This window comes from Triturus cristatus, chromosome 1_2 (assembly GCF_964204655.1).
Source record: "Triturus cristatus chromosome 1_2, aTriCri1.1, whole genome shotgun sequence".
Lineage (NCBI taxonomy): Eukaryota > Metazoa > Chordata > Amphibia > Caudata > Salamandridae > Triturus > Triturus cristatus.
In genome coordinates this window covers 409,715,523-409,728,554 of record NC_140580.1, presented here as the reverse complement: position 1 = coordinate 409,728,554, position 13,032 = coordinate 409,715,523, and positions in this window count along the sequence as shown.

Sequence of the window (13,032 nt, the reverse complement as noted above, 5' to 3'; positions counted from 1 at the left end):
TCTAACGCTTACTTTTCAGTGGCGTTAGCTTTTTGCGCTCAGATTTACAGATCCTTGTAAATCTGGGGCAGTGTCAGAAAACCAATGGGTGTTGCGGTGTAACGCCCACAGCAACACCCATTGAATGCCCACTTCACACAGATAGCTGCGTGAAAGGCTTTGATGTTTACAAACCATCATTAAGCCATGCAAAGTGACTTAGTGCCCCTTTGTAAATCTGGAGCAATGCCCTTTTGAATATGCCCCAGAGTTTCCCCCAGCAAGTTGCAGTACTGTTTAGAAGAAGTCTTGTATCTTGGTCATCACATTGAGAAAGGAGTAAGAAAGGTGTAGCAGGAGAGAATCTCAGCGATCGATTTTGCAAATGAAACTGCTAAACCTGTAGAAAGAGGTCAGGATATTCTTGGGAATGGTGGGATACTGTTGCCAGTTGATACCCAACTTTTTCCTAGCAGCCAAGCCTTTACAGAGGCTGACACACAAGGATGTGTAGGATAGAGTGCCCTGGGACAATAATTAATTGGTTGCCTTCCTAGGGTTGAGAGAAAGCCTCTGCCACACTCTGACACTAGGGATGCCTGATTATAACAAAGTATTTTTGGCATTTTTGCAGGGAAAGGGATGGCTGCACTCTTTCAGTGCTTATACAAACACATGGAAATGTCCATAAACCTGTGGCATACTTTTCTACTACTTTAGATCCAGTAGAGGTGGCATTGTCCAGATGTCTTAAATATGTGGCGGTGGCGGGTATCAGAATTGACAGGTGTGAAGGCACTGTCATGGGTCACCCTTTAAGGTTGTACATGCCTCACTCTGTGGCAATACTGTTGGCGTTTACCCACACGCAGCATTTGACAATCAGCCGCCTGACCTGATATAAGTAGAACATACTGGCATCTGAAAACGTTAACACTGGAGAGGTGTTCTGTTTTGAACAGAAGGGGGGTGGGAGCACACTGCTTCACCTCCCAGCACAGTTCACCCCTTAGCGTTATAGTAAATGCAGTTCACTTTAAACACTTAATTGAGATTTTGCTGAAGTGTTTCACCCAAGTTGGTGCAGGTTAGTGCTGTGAATCTCTAGACACATGTGTTTCTAGATATTATCCTTCATCAGCAGAGATAAAAAAAAATAATTCATCTGGGGTTGCTGAGAAAGCTGCCACAATCCTCTCAGGTCCCAGTACCTCTCTCTGGTGCACAGGTGCATCTCCAAAAGCTCGTCAGCTCAGTGGCTCAAATGCTCCTTTTCAAACAGAAGGGGGGTGGGAGCCCACTGCTTCACCTCCCAGTACAGTTCACCCCTTAGCATTATGGTGAATGCAGTTCACTTTAAACACTTACTTGAGTATTTCTGAAGTGTTTCACCAATGTTGGTGCAGGTTAGTTCTGTCAATCTCTAGCCACGTGTTTCTGGACATTATCCTTTATCAGTAGAGATAAAAAATGAAATTCAACTGGGATTGCTGAGAAAGTGTTCTGTTTTTAATCCTGCCAACCTACTGCCTATTCCTGAGACCGATAATGCTGAACATGAGGTGGCGCATGACTGTATCGATGCTACTGAACTGTTAATCAAGCCAAGACCAGATATACAAGATGAACCTTTACCTGAATCTGATTTTGCATTGTTTGTGAAGGGCTCATGTTTGCGAGACCATGACAGAAATTTACGAACTGTCTGTAAAGTTTCAGGACTTGTAGAAGATTTGTGGCTCCATGGAGTGTTCTCAGCATAAGTGGCTGAATTGACTGCCTTAACTAGAGCATGCTGTGTCTCAGACCAGGAGAGAGTGCCCATTTTCACTGTTAGTCAGAACAGCTTTGGTGTTGTTCATGATCCTAGTCTGTTATGGTCCCAGAGGGAGTTTATGGCCTCCTCAGGCTTGCCCATTCGGAATGGGGGAGAAAGCAAAAGACACACAATTGCTGGACGGAATGCAGAACAAATCAAAACATTCCCCCCCAGTCAATAGATCAGGGTTAAATTCATCATTCCTTTGCTCACCATGCCACCCCAGTTTAGACCTGGCCATATCCAAATCAGTCTTGACCCTGTGCCTCATGGGAACAGTCCAGCCCAAACTGCCAAGCCAGGTCCTCCCTGGACAGGAAACAAGCATCCTAGGACCGATTGTGGGGTTTCACCCATCTTCAGCCATGATAGCTTGATTCCTGTGGCACAGTGAGCCCAGGACCCACGGCTGGGCATACCTGGCACACTTAGGACGAGAAAGCAAAAGACACACATATGATGGATGGAATGCAGAACAAATCAAAACATTCTCCCCAAGTCAAGAGATCTGGGTTAAATCCATCATTCTTTTGCTCACCATGCCACCCCAGTTTAGACCTGGCCATATGCAAATCAGTCTTGACCCTGTGCCTCATGGTAACAGTCCTGCCCAAACTGCCAAGGCAGGTCCTCCCTGGACCGGAAATAAAGCATCCTAGGACCGGTTTAGGGGTTTCACCCCTCTTCATCCAGGATAGCTTGATTCCAGTGGCACAGTGAGCCCAGGACCCATGTCTGGGCATACCAGGCGCACTTAGGGCGAGACAGCAAAAGACACACAATTGATAGACGGAATGCAGAACAAATCAAAACATTCACCCCAGTCAAGAGATCTGGGTTAAATCCATCATTGTTTTGCTCACCATGCCACCCCAGTTTAGACCTGGCCATATCCAAATCAGTCTTGACCCTGTGCCTCATGGGAACAGTCCAGCCCAAACTGCTAAGCCAGGTCCTCCCTGGACCGGAAACAAGCCTCCTAGGACCGGTTGTGGGGTTTCACCCCTCTTCAGCCAGGATAGTTTAATTCCAGTGGCACAGTGAGCCCAGGACCCACGTCTGGGCATACCTGGCACACTTAGGGCGAGAAAGCAAAAGACACACAGTTGATGGATGGAATGCAGAACAAATTAAAACATTCACCCCAAGTCAAGAGATCTTGGTTAAATCCATCATTATTTTGCTCACCATGCCACCCCAGTTTAGACCTGGCCATATGCAAATCAGTCTTGACCCTGTGCCTCATGGGAACAGCCCAGCCTGAACTGCAAAGCCAGGTCCTCCCTGGACTGGAGACAAGCATCCTAGAACCAGTTTCGGGTTTTCACCCCTCTTCAACCAGGATAGCTTGATTCCAGTGGCACAGTGAGCCCAGGACCCAAGTCTGGACATACCAGGCGCACTTAGGGCGAGAAAGCAAAAGACACACAATTTATGGATGGAATGCAGAACAAATCAAAACATTCACCCCAGTCAGGAGATCTGGGTTAAATCCATCATTCTTTTGCTCACCATGCCACCCCAGTTTAGACCTGGCCATATCCAAATCAGTCTTGACACTGTGCCTCATGGGAACAGTCCATCTGAAACTGCCAAGGCAGGTCATTCCTGTACCAGAAACAAGCATCCTAGGACCGGTTTCAGGGTTTCACCCCTCTTCAGCCAGGATAGCTTGATTCCAGTGGCACAGTGAGCCCAGGACCCACGTCTGGGCATACCTGGCACACTTAGGGCGAGAAAGCAAAAGAGACACAATTGATGGACGGAATGAAGAACAAATCAAAACATTCACCCCCAGTCAAGAGCTCTGGGTTAAATCCATCATTCTTTTGCTCACCATGCCACCCCAGTTTAGACCTGGACCTGGACCTATGCAAATCAGTCTTGACCCTGTGCCTCATGGGAACAGTCCAGCCCGAACTGCCAAGGCAGGTCCTTCCTGGACCGGAAACAAGCATCCTAGGACCGGTTTCGGGGTTTCACCCCTCTTCAGCCAGGATAGCCTGATTCCAGTGGCACAGTGAGCCCAGGACCCATGTCTGGGCATACCTGGCGCACTTAGGGCGAGAAAGCAAAAGGCACACAATTGATGGACGGAATGAAGAACAAATCAAAACATTCACCCCCAGTCAAGAGATCTGGGTTAAATCCATCATTCTTTGGCTCACCATGCCACACCAGTTTAGACCTGGGCATATGCAAATCAGTCTTGACCCTGTGCATCATGGGAACAGTCCAGCCAGAACTGCCAAGCCAGGTCCTCCCTAGGACCGGTTTCAGGGTTTCATCCCACTTCAACCAGGATAGCCTGATTCCAGTGGCACAGTAAATGGGGAGCAAGTCCAAAAACGTCTTGAGGCATTACAGATGACTGTGCAAATTACCATTGTTAAGTGTGATGTGCATTGTAAGGGGTTGATTATGTGACTGGGGCCAACAAGAGCAATTGCAACCTTTTGTTGACTACAGCTTATTCTTGGGAGGAATTTAAGAGGTTGCAGGAGGAAGATTCAGAGATAGAACAGCAGATTTTGGTCAAATCAGATTGTGTTATGAGAGATGAGGACGAGATTTAAGTTTTCAGGAGATGGGAGACCAGAGTTGCCTTCCAGTCTTTTACCACTGATGGCCATGCATTATCATAGTCTTACTCATATGGGAAGGGATGCAATGGGCCAGTTGTTCAGGCAGACTTGGTTTAATCCAAGGTTTAAGCTGATGGCAGAAGCACTGTGCCATAGATGCGTTGTGTCTCAACAGAATAATGTGGGAAAGAGAAGTGCAGTAACACTAAGTCACATAGGGAGGTCTGTGGTCCTTTCGGAAGGATGCAGTGGGACTTCATTGAGATGCCTGTGTGCAATGGATTGAGGTACGTGTTGGTTGTGAGTATCTTTTTACAATAGGTTGAGGGATATCCCACATGAAGAAATTACTGTCTCACTGCCTCACAGTAGCAAGGCTGTTAATATCCAGATTTGGCTGCCCAATTTCTTTGGAATCTGACTATGGCATGCAATTCAATAATGATATCCTGAGGATGTTGTGCACAGCTTTACAAGTTGAACACAGACTGCATTTTAGTTACAGACATGACACTTCAGGTCAGAAGGAGCAGGTCAATGGGACTATGAAATCCATGCATGCAAATGTATGTGACTCTACATCTGTAAAATGGCCTGATGCATTGCTGCTAGTGTTGATGAGTGTCCGTAGCGTACCTGACAAGATTGTCCCCCCATAAGATCATCATAGGCAGAGCAATGAGGTTGGCAGCTGTGCACGCAAATGGGCTCATGGACATTACTGGTGATCTGATACTTGATTACTGCAAAGGACCGGCTGATGTGGTACATTCTGTGTCTCATCAGGTTGGAGTTGCCACAGCCCCGTTTCACCAAGAGCAGTGATATGACCTCAGCCGCGGTGACCGTGTTCTGGTTAAAGAAACACATGAGAAAAGGTTGCCTGGAGCCTCTTTGATGTGGGCCGTTCCAGGTGATCCTTGTCGTCATGACTGCTATGAAGTGCTGAGGTATCCCCAAGGAGGTGTATGCTGCCCACACTCGCAGTATTCTGTGTCCCCTTGATGATATAACAGCACCTCTCCCAGAAGCGCCAGTAGTGGTCGAGAGGTCACAGGAGCAGGTTAGTCAAGCTGTTGGACACCAGCAAGAATCTGAAGCAGCACTTGTTCAGCCTGAGATGGGTCCTGGAGAGTTGGTTGTCGAAGCTGACAATGAAGGGGCTAGTGATGTGGTTGTGACTGAGCCAGACTTGGACACTGACGAAGGGCCTAGTGCTGTAGATCCATGAGTGGCTGCAGGAAAACATTGACCGAGAAGGCAGGAGAGTGGGAGACTGGTCCCACAGGGAGAAGAAGACCTCTCAGTCATCCCAGAAGAAACTGAGGATTCCGATCTGAGTGACAGAGGAGAGGGGAATACACTCAGAAGGTCAAAATGAGTAAGAATGCCTTATCAAAGGTAGAACGAGTTCTGTAAATTCTGAAATCATTGTGAAATTCAACTGAAACTTTGGTAACTTGATCTTCAGTTTGATCTTACATTTGAACTTCCTTTGTTAGTTTAATTGAGTGCCTTGAGACATCTTATTATGGATGTGGCCGTCTTTTATTTCATGGATCTGAATTAGTTTCCAATGCTAGTTGATGAACTGAAGCACTTTATTCTGGAACTGATTGTCAATGAACTTGAACCATTTATTATTAGAGACATTTAAATAGACTTTGTAGGGAAGAAAGAATAGTCACAAAGCTTTTGTACATAATTTTGTTGCACATCACATGAACTTTGGTTTTGCTGCTTGCAAAGGTGGATACCTACAGAGAAGACTCTGCAGCTGCTATGTTCCAACCAACAGTTTAGATTCTAATGAAGAAATGGAATGCAATTCTAATACTAATAGGCGTAGATACATTATAGCAGGCAGTAGTCGTATTAATCATCGTGCTACGTAGGCTTGTGCCAGCTACATATAAGTCAGTAAAAATAAGTCTATTGTTGCTCATACTACACCACATCCTGCTGATAGTAGCCTACAGTTGTGTGGGAGTAAGAAACTATGCACAGATCTATCACGGGGAAATTATGCTTCAAATGCTGATTTTAGATTGCTTAATGGATTTATTGACACTATGAATGTGAGAAATGGTTACATGTGCACTCTGTTGCCTGTTGCAGAGAGTATAATGTAGTATCATATCCCTTTGACATATTGGATTTGTTGCAGCCGTCTACTGAGCTTATTCTATACACAGGGTAGTTTTCAATATTATTTTTCAAACTATGATTTAGTTCTTTCAGAAGTCCCTATGTTCAAATATTTGAATAAGAATCTTTATTTCGAAGGTGTAGAGATTGCAGGCAAATATTTTGCATCTTTTAAGTCAATCAATCAATCAATCAATCAGTAACTTTATTCAGAAGCATTGCAACACCCATTAAAGCATCATACCAGGCAATCAGCATAAAATATACAGTACGTTAAATGCATTAAAGAATATAAAAAGTGCAAATAGCAGCTAATAATATTCAGCTGGACGTCACATAATGTGAAGCAGGAGCAAAGTGCAAGTCAAGCTGTGCTCAGATAGATATCTATAAAATACGATGAACAATAGTCATTATAGCGTTGAGTAAGCAATAAAAGCTTAATTTAACATGGATCTACAAGCTCGAACAGCAGATTTTAAAAACGACCAAAAATAAGCAATAGTTTCTTCATTCTCAAGAAGCAATAACAATCTAAAAGTGGGTCTGCACTGATTAAGATCATAACAATACTTTTTTAAAAGGGGGATTAGAAAGTTTCTGGTATATCTTATATAACGTTTACAAAAAGATGTGAATTGGAGCATTGATTGACCAGATACATCATCACAAGAACATGGTTTTGTTTTGAGCCTATGCATAAACTTCATAGGAAAGCAGGGAAGATATATCATAGTGTGTGAACTAAAATTGAAGAGCAAAGCGTTCCCTGTGACTGCAGGCACACAAAACGTAATCAGTAGGGTGGTCAAAATCATACAGACTAAGATAGCTGGCCACATTAGGCATCCCCTCCAGAGCCTTAAGCCTCTGAGATTCCGAAAATAGGTGGAAAGCATGATCCAATGTCTTTTGCTTGTAGCAGTACAGGATGTTGGGTCCAAAAATTGATTGCATCCTGATGTTCAGGTACACATTCCTTACATAAGTAATCTATTGAATTAGTGGCCCTCTATCCAGAGAAAGACAATCCAGTACAATTTATCGGTCAAGGCAGACTCATCGTTACGTCAGAACGAAAGTAAGAGGAGGACTGGGCGGGCCCTAATTAGATCTGTAATATAGGGAAGCCCTAGCTTATTGTGCAGGATAAAATGTGCAGTAGAAATAGGAACCGTTAACAACTTTCTGCAAAATCTGTTTTTCTTCTTGTTGAATAGCCAAACAGTTAGAAATACTCCACACCTCCGCCCCGTATATAGCAATTAGCAGACAATGTGATTTATAAACTTGTAGCAGTGGAAAGAGAGAGCCTTCCCTCGTGAGTTGTGGGAGACTACATAGTGACCCATTAGCCATGGCAAATTTAGTCGAGAGGTGTGCTATATATGGAGACTATGACCCCAGAGTATAAAAAATAATACCTAGGTAGGGAAAAGTGTTGGTGCTGTTTAGGCAATGAGTGCCAACTCGTATATTTGGGAAGGTTCTATACTTAGGACCGCAGGACATAATATGTGATTTGGTAAAGTCGGTCTGTAGGTCGAGGGAACCCATAAAGTAAACAAAACCATGAACTAGCATACGCTGTGCCCTTCGAGTACCTGCCATCAGCACTGCATCATCCACGTAAAGGAGTATGGGAAGCAGATTGCATTTAATCATTGGTGTATCTGTAGTGGCGTGTATGAGAGCAAAATGGAGATTTTTCTCTGCAAAGAATAATAAGAAGCTGGACTAGCTCGCAGCCTTGTCTTACCCTGCAATGAATACCTATTTCTCTGGTCACCTGCCCCTGAGCACTAATGCAGACACTTGCCTTCATGTCCTTGAGAAGGTATGCAAGGAAGTTGACCAGTGTTGTATTCATCTTCTGTATGAAAAGGAAGTGACAAAATTTGGCCCTGTTAACGCAGTCATATGCCGATGATAGGTCATGAATTCTAGGTGCAAGGGGGACTACTTTGCCACTGTGTATTTCTCCAGGACTAGATTTAAGTGTAGGCGTTGCTCGATTGTCCCTATTTTACGCTTGAACCCTTACTGGCAGCAATGTAACACTGACACATCATGGACCCAATCCATTATCCTGCTATAGATAATCCTACCCAGAATTTTTACAGTAGTGTCAATTAATGAGATTGGCCAATAAAAGCCTGGATGGGAGTGATATTCTTGCTTAAAACTGACACTATTGTGGATAAACCCAGGTACATGGCAGGGGAGCGTGGGCAAGATTGTTGCAGACATTTGTAAGGAGGGGCACCCAGAAAATACCATTTTATTTTAAGTTGATAGGTACCCCATTGGAGCCAGGAGCCTCACCTCCTACACTTTGATTGATTGCATCCACCACTTCCAATAGAGGTGTCTAAAAACCTGCAGCTAACCGAAGGTCTATAGTAAAAGTAGCAGGTGACATAGGTTTGGCATACATTTGACAAAGTGCTCCTCCCAGGTACTGCAAGCAAATGGCAGGTAACGGGACTAGAGGACAACGAGATACAACACTTTAACTCAGATACAGTGGTCCAGAATGTTTCACTATTACTCACCTGTGAAACCTGTACTAACATTTCCCAATTACCATTTACTACATCCTGATGTCATTTCGCGGGAATGGCATTATACTGCTTGCGTCGAAGGGCCACTACTGCTGAGTCCCTTTGTCTAGATACCAGGGCTTGTCGAAGCACCCTATTAGCTGCTGAGCATTCAGCGTTAACCCTCCATGGGGTATAAGGGTTAGGGTGGAAGGGTTTTAACAGTGCAATACTGATCCCAACACAAAGGTCAGCAAATGCCTCCACTACCTGGCCACCTCAATACACCTCACTCAAGCATATAGTTTCCAGCCCTACATTCATATGTATAACCTCATTAAACAGCTGTACAGGGTCACTAGACCTTCATGTTCGCCTTAGATTCTCAGTAGTGGGTTGCAAATCATATGCCCCAATTTCCCGCCTATACTTTCCCTTGGGGCAAAAAAGCAGGTTGATTTCAAAAGGGATATGGTAACTAAAAGTGGATGGGACACCCAGACCATGTAAGCTCTGTGGCAAAGATGTAGTCTATGGTGGAATGGCTGGCCCTACCGCTAAAAGTAGGTGCCTCACAGCTGGACAACCCTCCAATTGACAGCTTGTTGAACAAGTCTACTGGGGCTATGTATGAAATAAGTTCCACATGTCGAGGGTCAGGAAAGTCATATGGCTGATGAGCTAAAGTTGGGCCAGCTAGCGGGGTGAGAAAATACATGTTAAAATCACCGGCCAGGCAGACATATGAAGTGTGCTCTGAATGCTCTAAGTTTAACGAAATGTTAAAAATAAATTTCAACAAAGAAGAAAATGTAGTAATTGTTAGGCCGCTAAAATCAATATTGTAGAAATTCACAATATAAAGGCTCAGCTTGGTCTCAACAACTATGGCTTGAAAACTGCTATCATTAGTCTCCATGGATTACATATGCCCCCCCAAGGTGTCTTAAATCACTGTACACAGAGTACGTACATAGACATAATTTGACCCATTCCATGTCAGATGTGGAAAAAAAATTGGTGGAAAACAGGAGGAGAGATCTAGAGACCAACTCAGAAACTGATAAAAATCTTTAAAAAAACACCATAGGTGGAATAGTTAAGAAATTGAACATCAGCTAAAGGGAACTTTACCTGCCTTGACCTTATATGGGCAACTTAAGGGAATTCAGTGTTTCCATGTCATTTAAGCTATATAGACCCATTAGTCTTAGGACAGAGTGACTGTGAACATGTTTTGCAGGCAAGAGGGAAGACTGACTTTTTCTTGGAGGGGCAGGATCCTGTGATTCCTGGATTGTACTTTATTTGTGGACATTAAGCATATTTAAAATTGCCCTATGGATGGCATCGTACATGTTATTTTGCTATGGTTTTCCTGAAGATGAACCATGTGGCACATTTCAATGATCATGAATGGGAAACAAAATCTAGAACTAGATGAGGTGTTAGTGCAGCAGGAGTAGGAGGAGATATTTTTGGTGTTATAATCCCGTCTGTAGTTGTGGTTCTGAATGGTCTGAAAGTTAGAAAGCTGTCTACAACAGAAGATAAGCTTGCTACTTATACAACAAATTCTTTATTACTTGTAAATACTGAAATGGTTGCGATAAGGTCTAAGGTTTTACAAAACTACTTTCACTAAACCTTTTACTGACAAAAGAGGGTGGAGTCTTCAAGATGCTCAAAGTTCAGAAATGCTGTACTTATATCCCAGATGAAAGTCAGGATCTGGAGATATATTTTTGTAATATATAACAAAAGACAAAAGACTTAAAAGAGTTAGAAGCAAAATGAACCTGGGATGCCATTTGGAATGGATTGTCTGCTGTAGGTAAATGGTTTGGAAACCTGGTAAGTGGAATTCTGAGTGCCATCTTGAAACCCCCTTTGATAATTGATCTTTGTGTAATCTTCCTATTCATGATCTTTGAGGGATGCAAGTATGCAAAAATTAGATGGGGAATGAAGAGGAAGAGAGCAAATGTGGAATTAGAGGAGAGTCATAGTAAATAAGCATCTAGACAAAAGTTGCTTAAAACCACCGGGCTTTAGATGGCCCGCCAGATAACATCACAATTGTAATCTATGATAGCTTGATTTGCCATATGAGGAGGTACTGGAGAAGCATAATTTTGGCTCCACCCTTTCATGTTTAATTTGGCCACAGGTAAGTGTGCTAATGGCATTATGATCTTGCATGATGTAACCTTATAAAAATAATGCAGTACACTTGAAGAGTTACAGAAAGGTCATCTACGGTGTAATTTCACCATTTATATGAGTGTGGAAATTAACGCGTTGCCCTACAGTAACAACCAGTTGCAGTTCTCACACATATCTGCAAGTGTGTGGTTTGAATAATATTGTAATTCTTACATATTCATTTAAAATATACTCTACATTTATTTTATAACAGAAAATGTATCCATTGAATAGTGCTTTACATCTATAGCGTAACCGTATTTATATCTGTAATCATGCATTTATATGTGCTGAAATGCTTGCCGCACTATATTGATCAAAGGCCTTAAGCACTGGGATTTATTAATATTTAACTTTTAACATGCATGCTTGCTTTGGATGCAATGTTTCCCTCATCTGCAGGTGCAGTTGTTTGAGCTCTTGGTTGAAGAAAGGCACATTGTGTGAAAGAGGAACTGAGACTCGAAAGGAGTATCTTTTGGTGAGGATAAGAAGATTTAAGGAGCGAAGGGAGGACTACTGTTCATGTAGAATGGAGAGATGGAAGGAATCCAAGGGCATTCTAATGTGAGGACCAAGGGAAAGAAATCTATACTGTAGTTGCAAAGTTTTAGCATTTGAAGATGTAAAAAGTAATAGGACATTTGACACGTGATACTCAAAAGTTGTTATGGTTTGAATATTTGGACATCACATTTTAGGTTAGTCAGATTCCCTTCAGAGTCTGAGAGGTACAGACCGCCTTGCAACATCTTTGTTCTGTAGCTTTATGCTATACAATATTATTTCCCTTTAAAGATCTTCTACAGAGGTTCCACTGTGCTGGCACCTTTCTCAGCCTCCCTGACTTAATAGTGTTTTCCTGATTTCTAGTTTAGAGCAGGGTTTAGCAGATCTTTTTAGACAACCTCATTTACAGGCAGAGGATCACATTTTTCAGTCTAATCATCAGACTTTATTTCACATTCTTTGCATTGCAGCTACAGAATTCCTTGTTTGCTTACTGTTATAGAGGATTGTTTTGCATGTCATTTTGGATATCCCTTAATTAGTCAGCATTTTTATACTATATTTCTGTGACTGATTTATATTAGCTTGGCTTTCAATGTGTAAACAATCCATACTTAATCCCATGAACGTCCCTGAGTTTTACTGTGTGACCAAATGGGTTATACTGTATTAGGTACATTGTAGTTGTTCCTTACTCTTTTTATTCCCAAGGCACTTATAACTAGAGCTCCCAGTTTTCCGTTTTTACTGATTTTTACAGATAAATATATAGACAGAAAACTATTTCTTTTCCTGCATGTATTTATAATGAAATACTGAAAAATACTGAAATAAGCCTTCTTTGGATGATTTTTTTCTACTTTCAATCATGAGTGCCAGGTCAGTAGGTGTACAAATTGAGAGGTAGGGAAGATGATTAAAAAACAAAAGAATTCCTAAATAAGCTCAATTAAGTGCAGATCTACAGTTATTTTTGCTATTCTACAATGCAAGTGTTTTCAGATAGTGCTATTGCACTGTATAGCGCTGAAACCATTAAGACATTTAAATGGGAATATGCTTTTATTGGGTAAATAAATGTGGAAAATATCCATTGCAGCTTTATTTATTCAGAAAACACAAAATAAAAATGGATGAATACAGAAAAAATGAGCAAGAAGTAAATATGGATAAATACAGACGGAAATGTTGAAAAAATAAATGTCATTATACAAGGAGCCCTACTTATAACCTTCTATTGCTG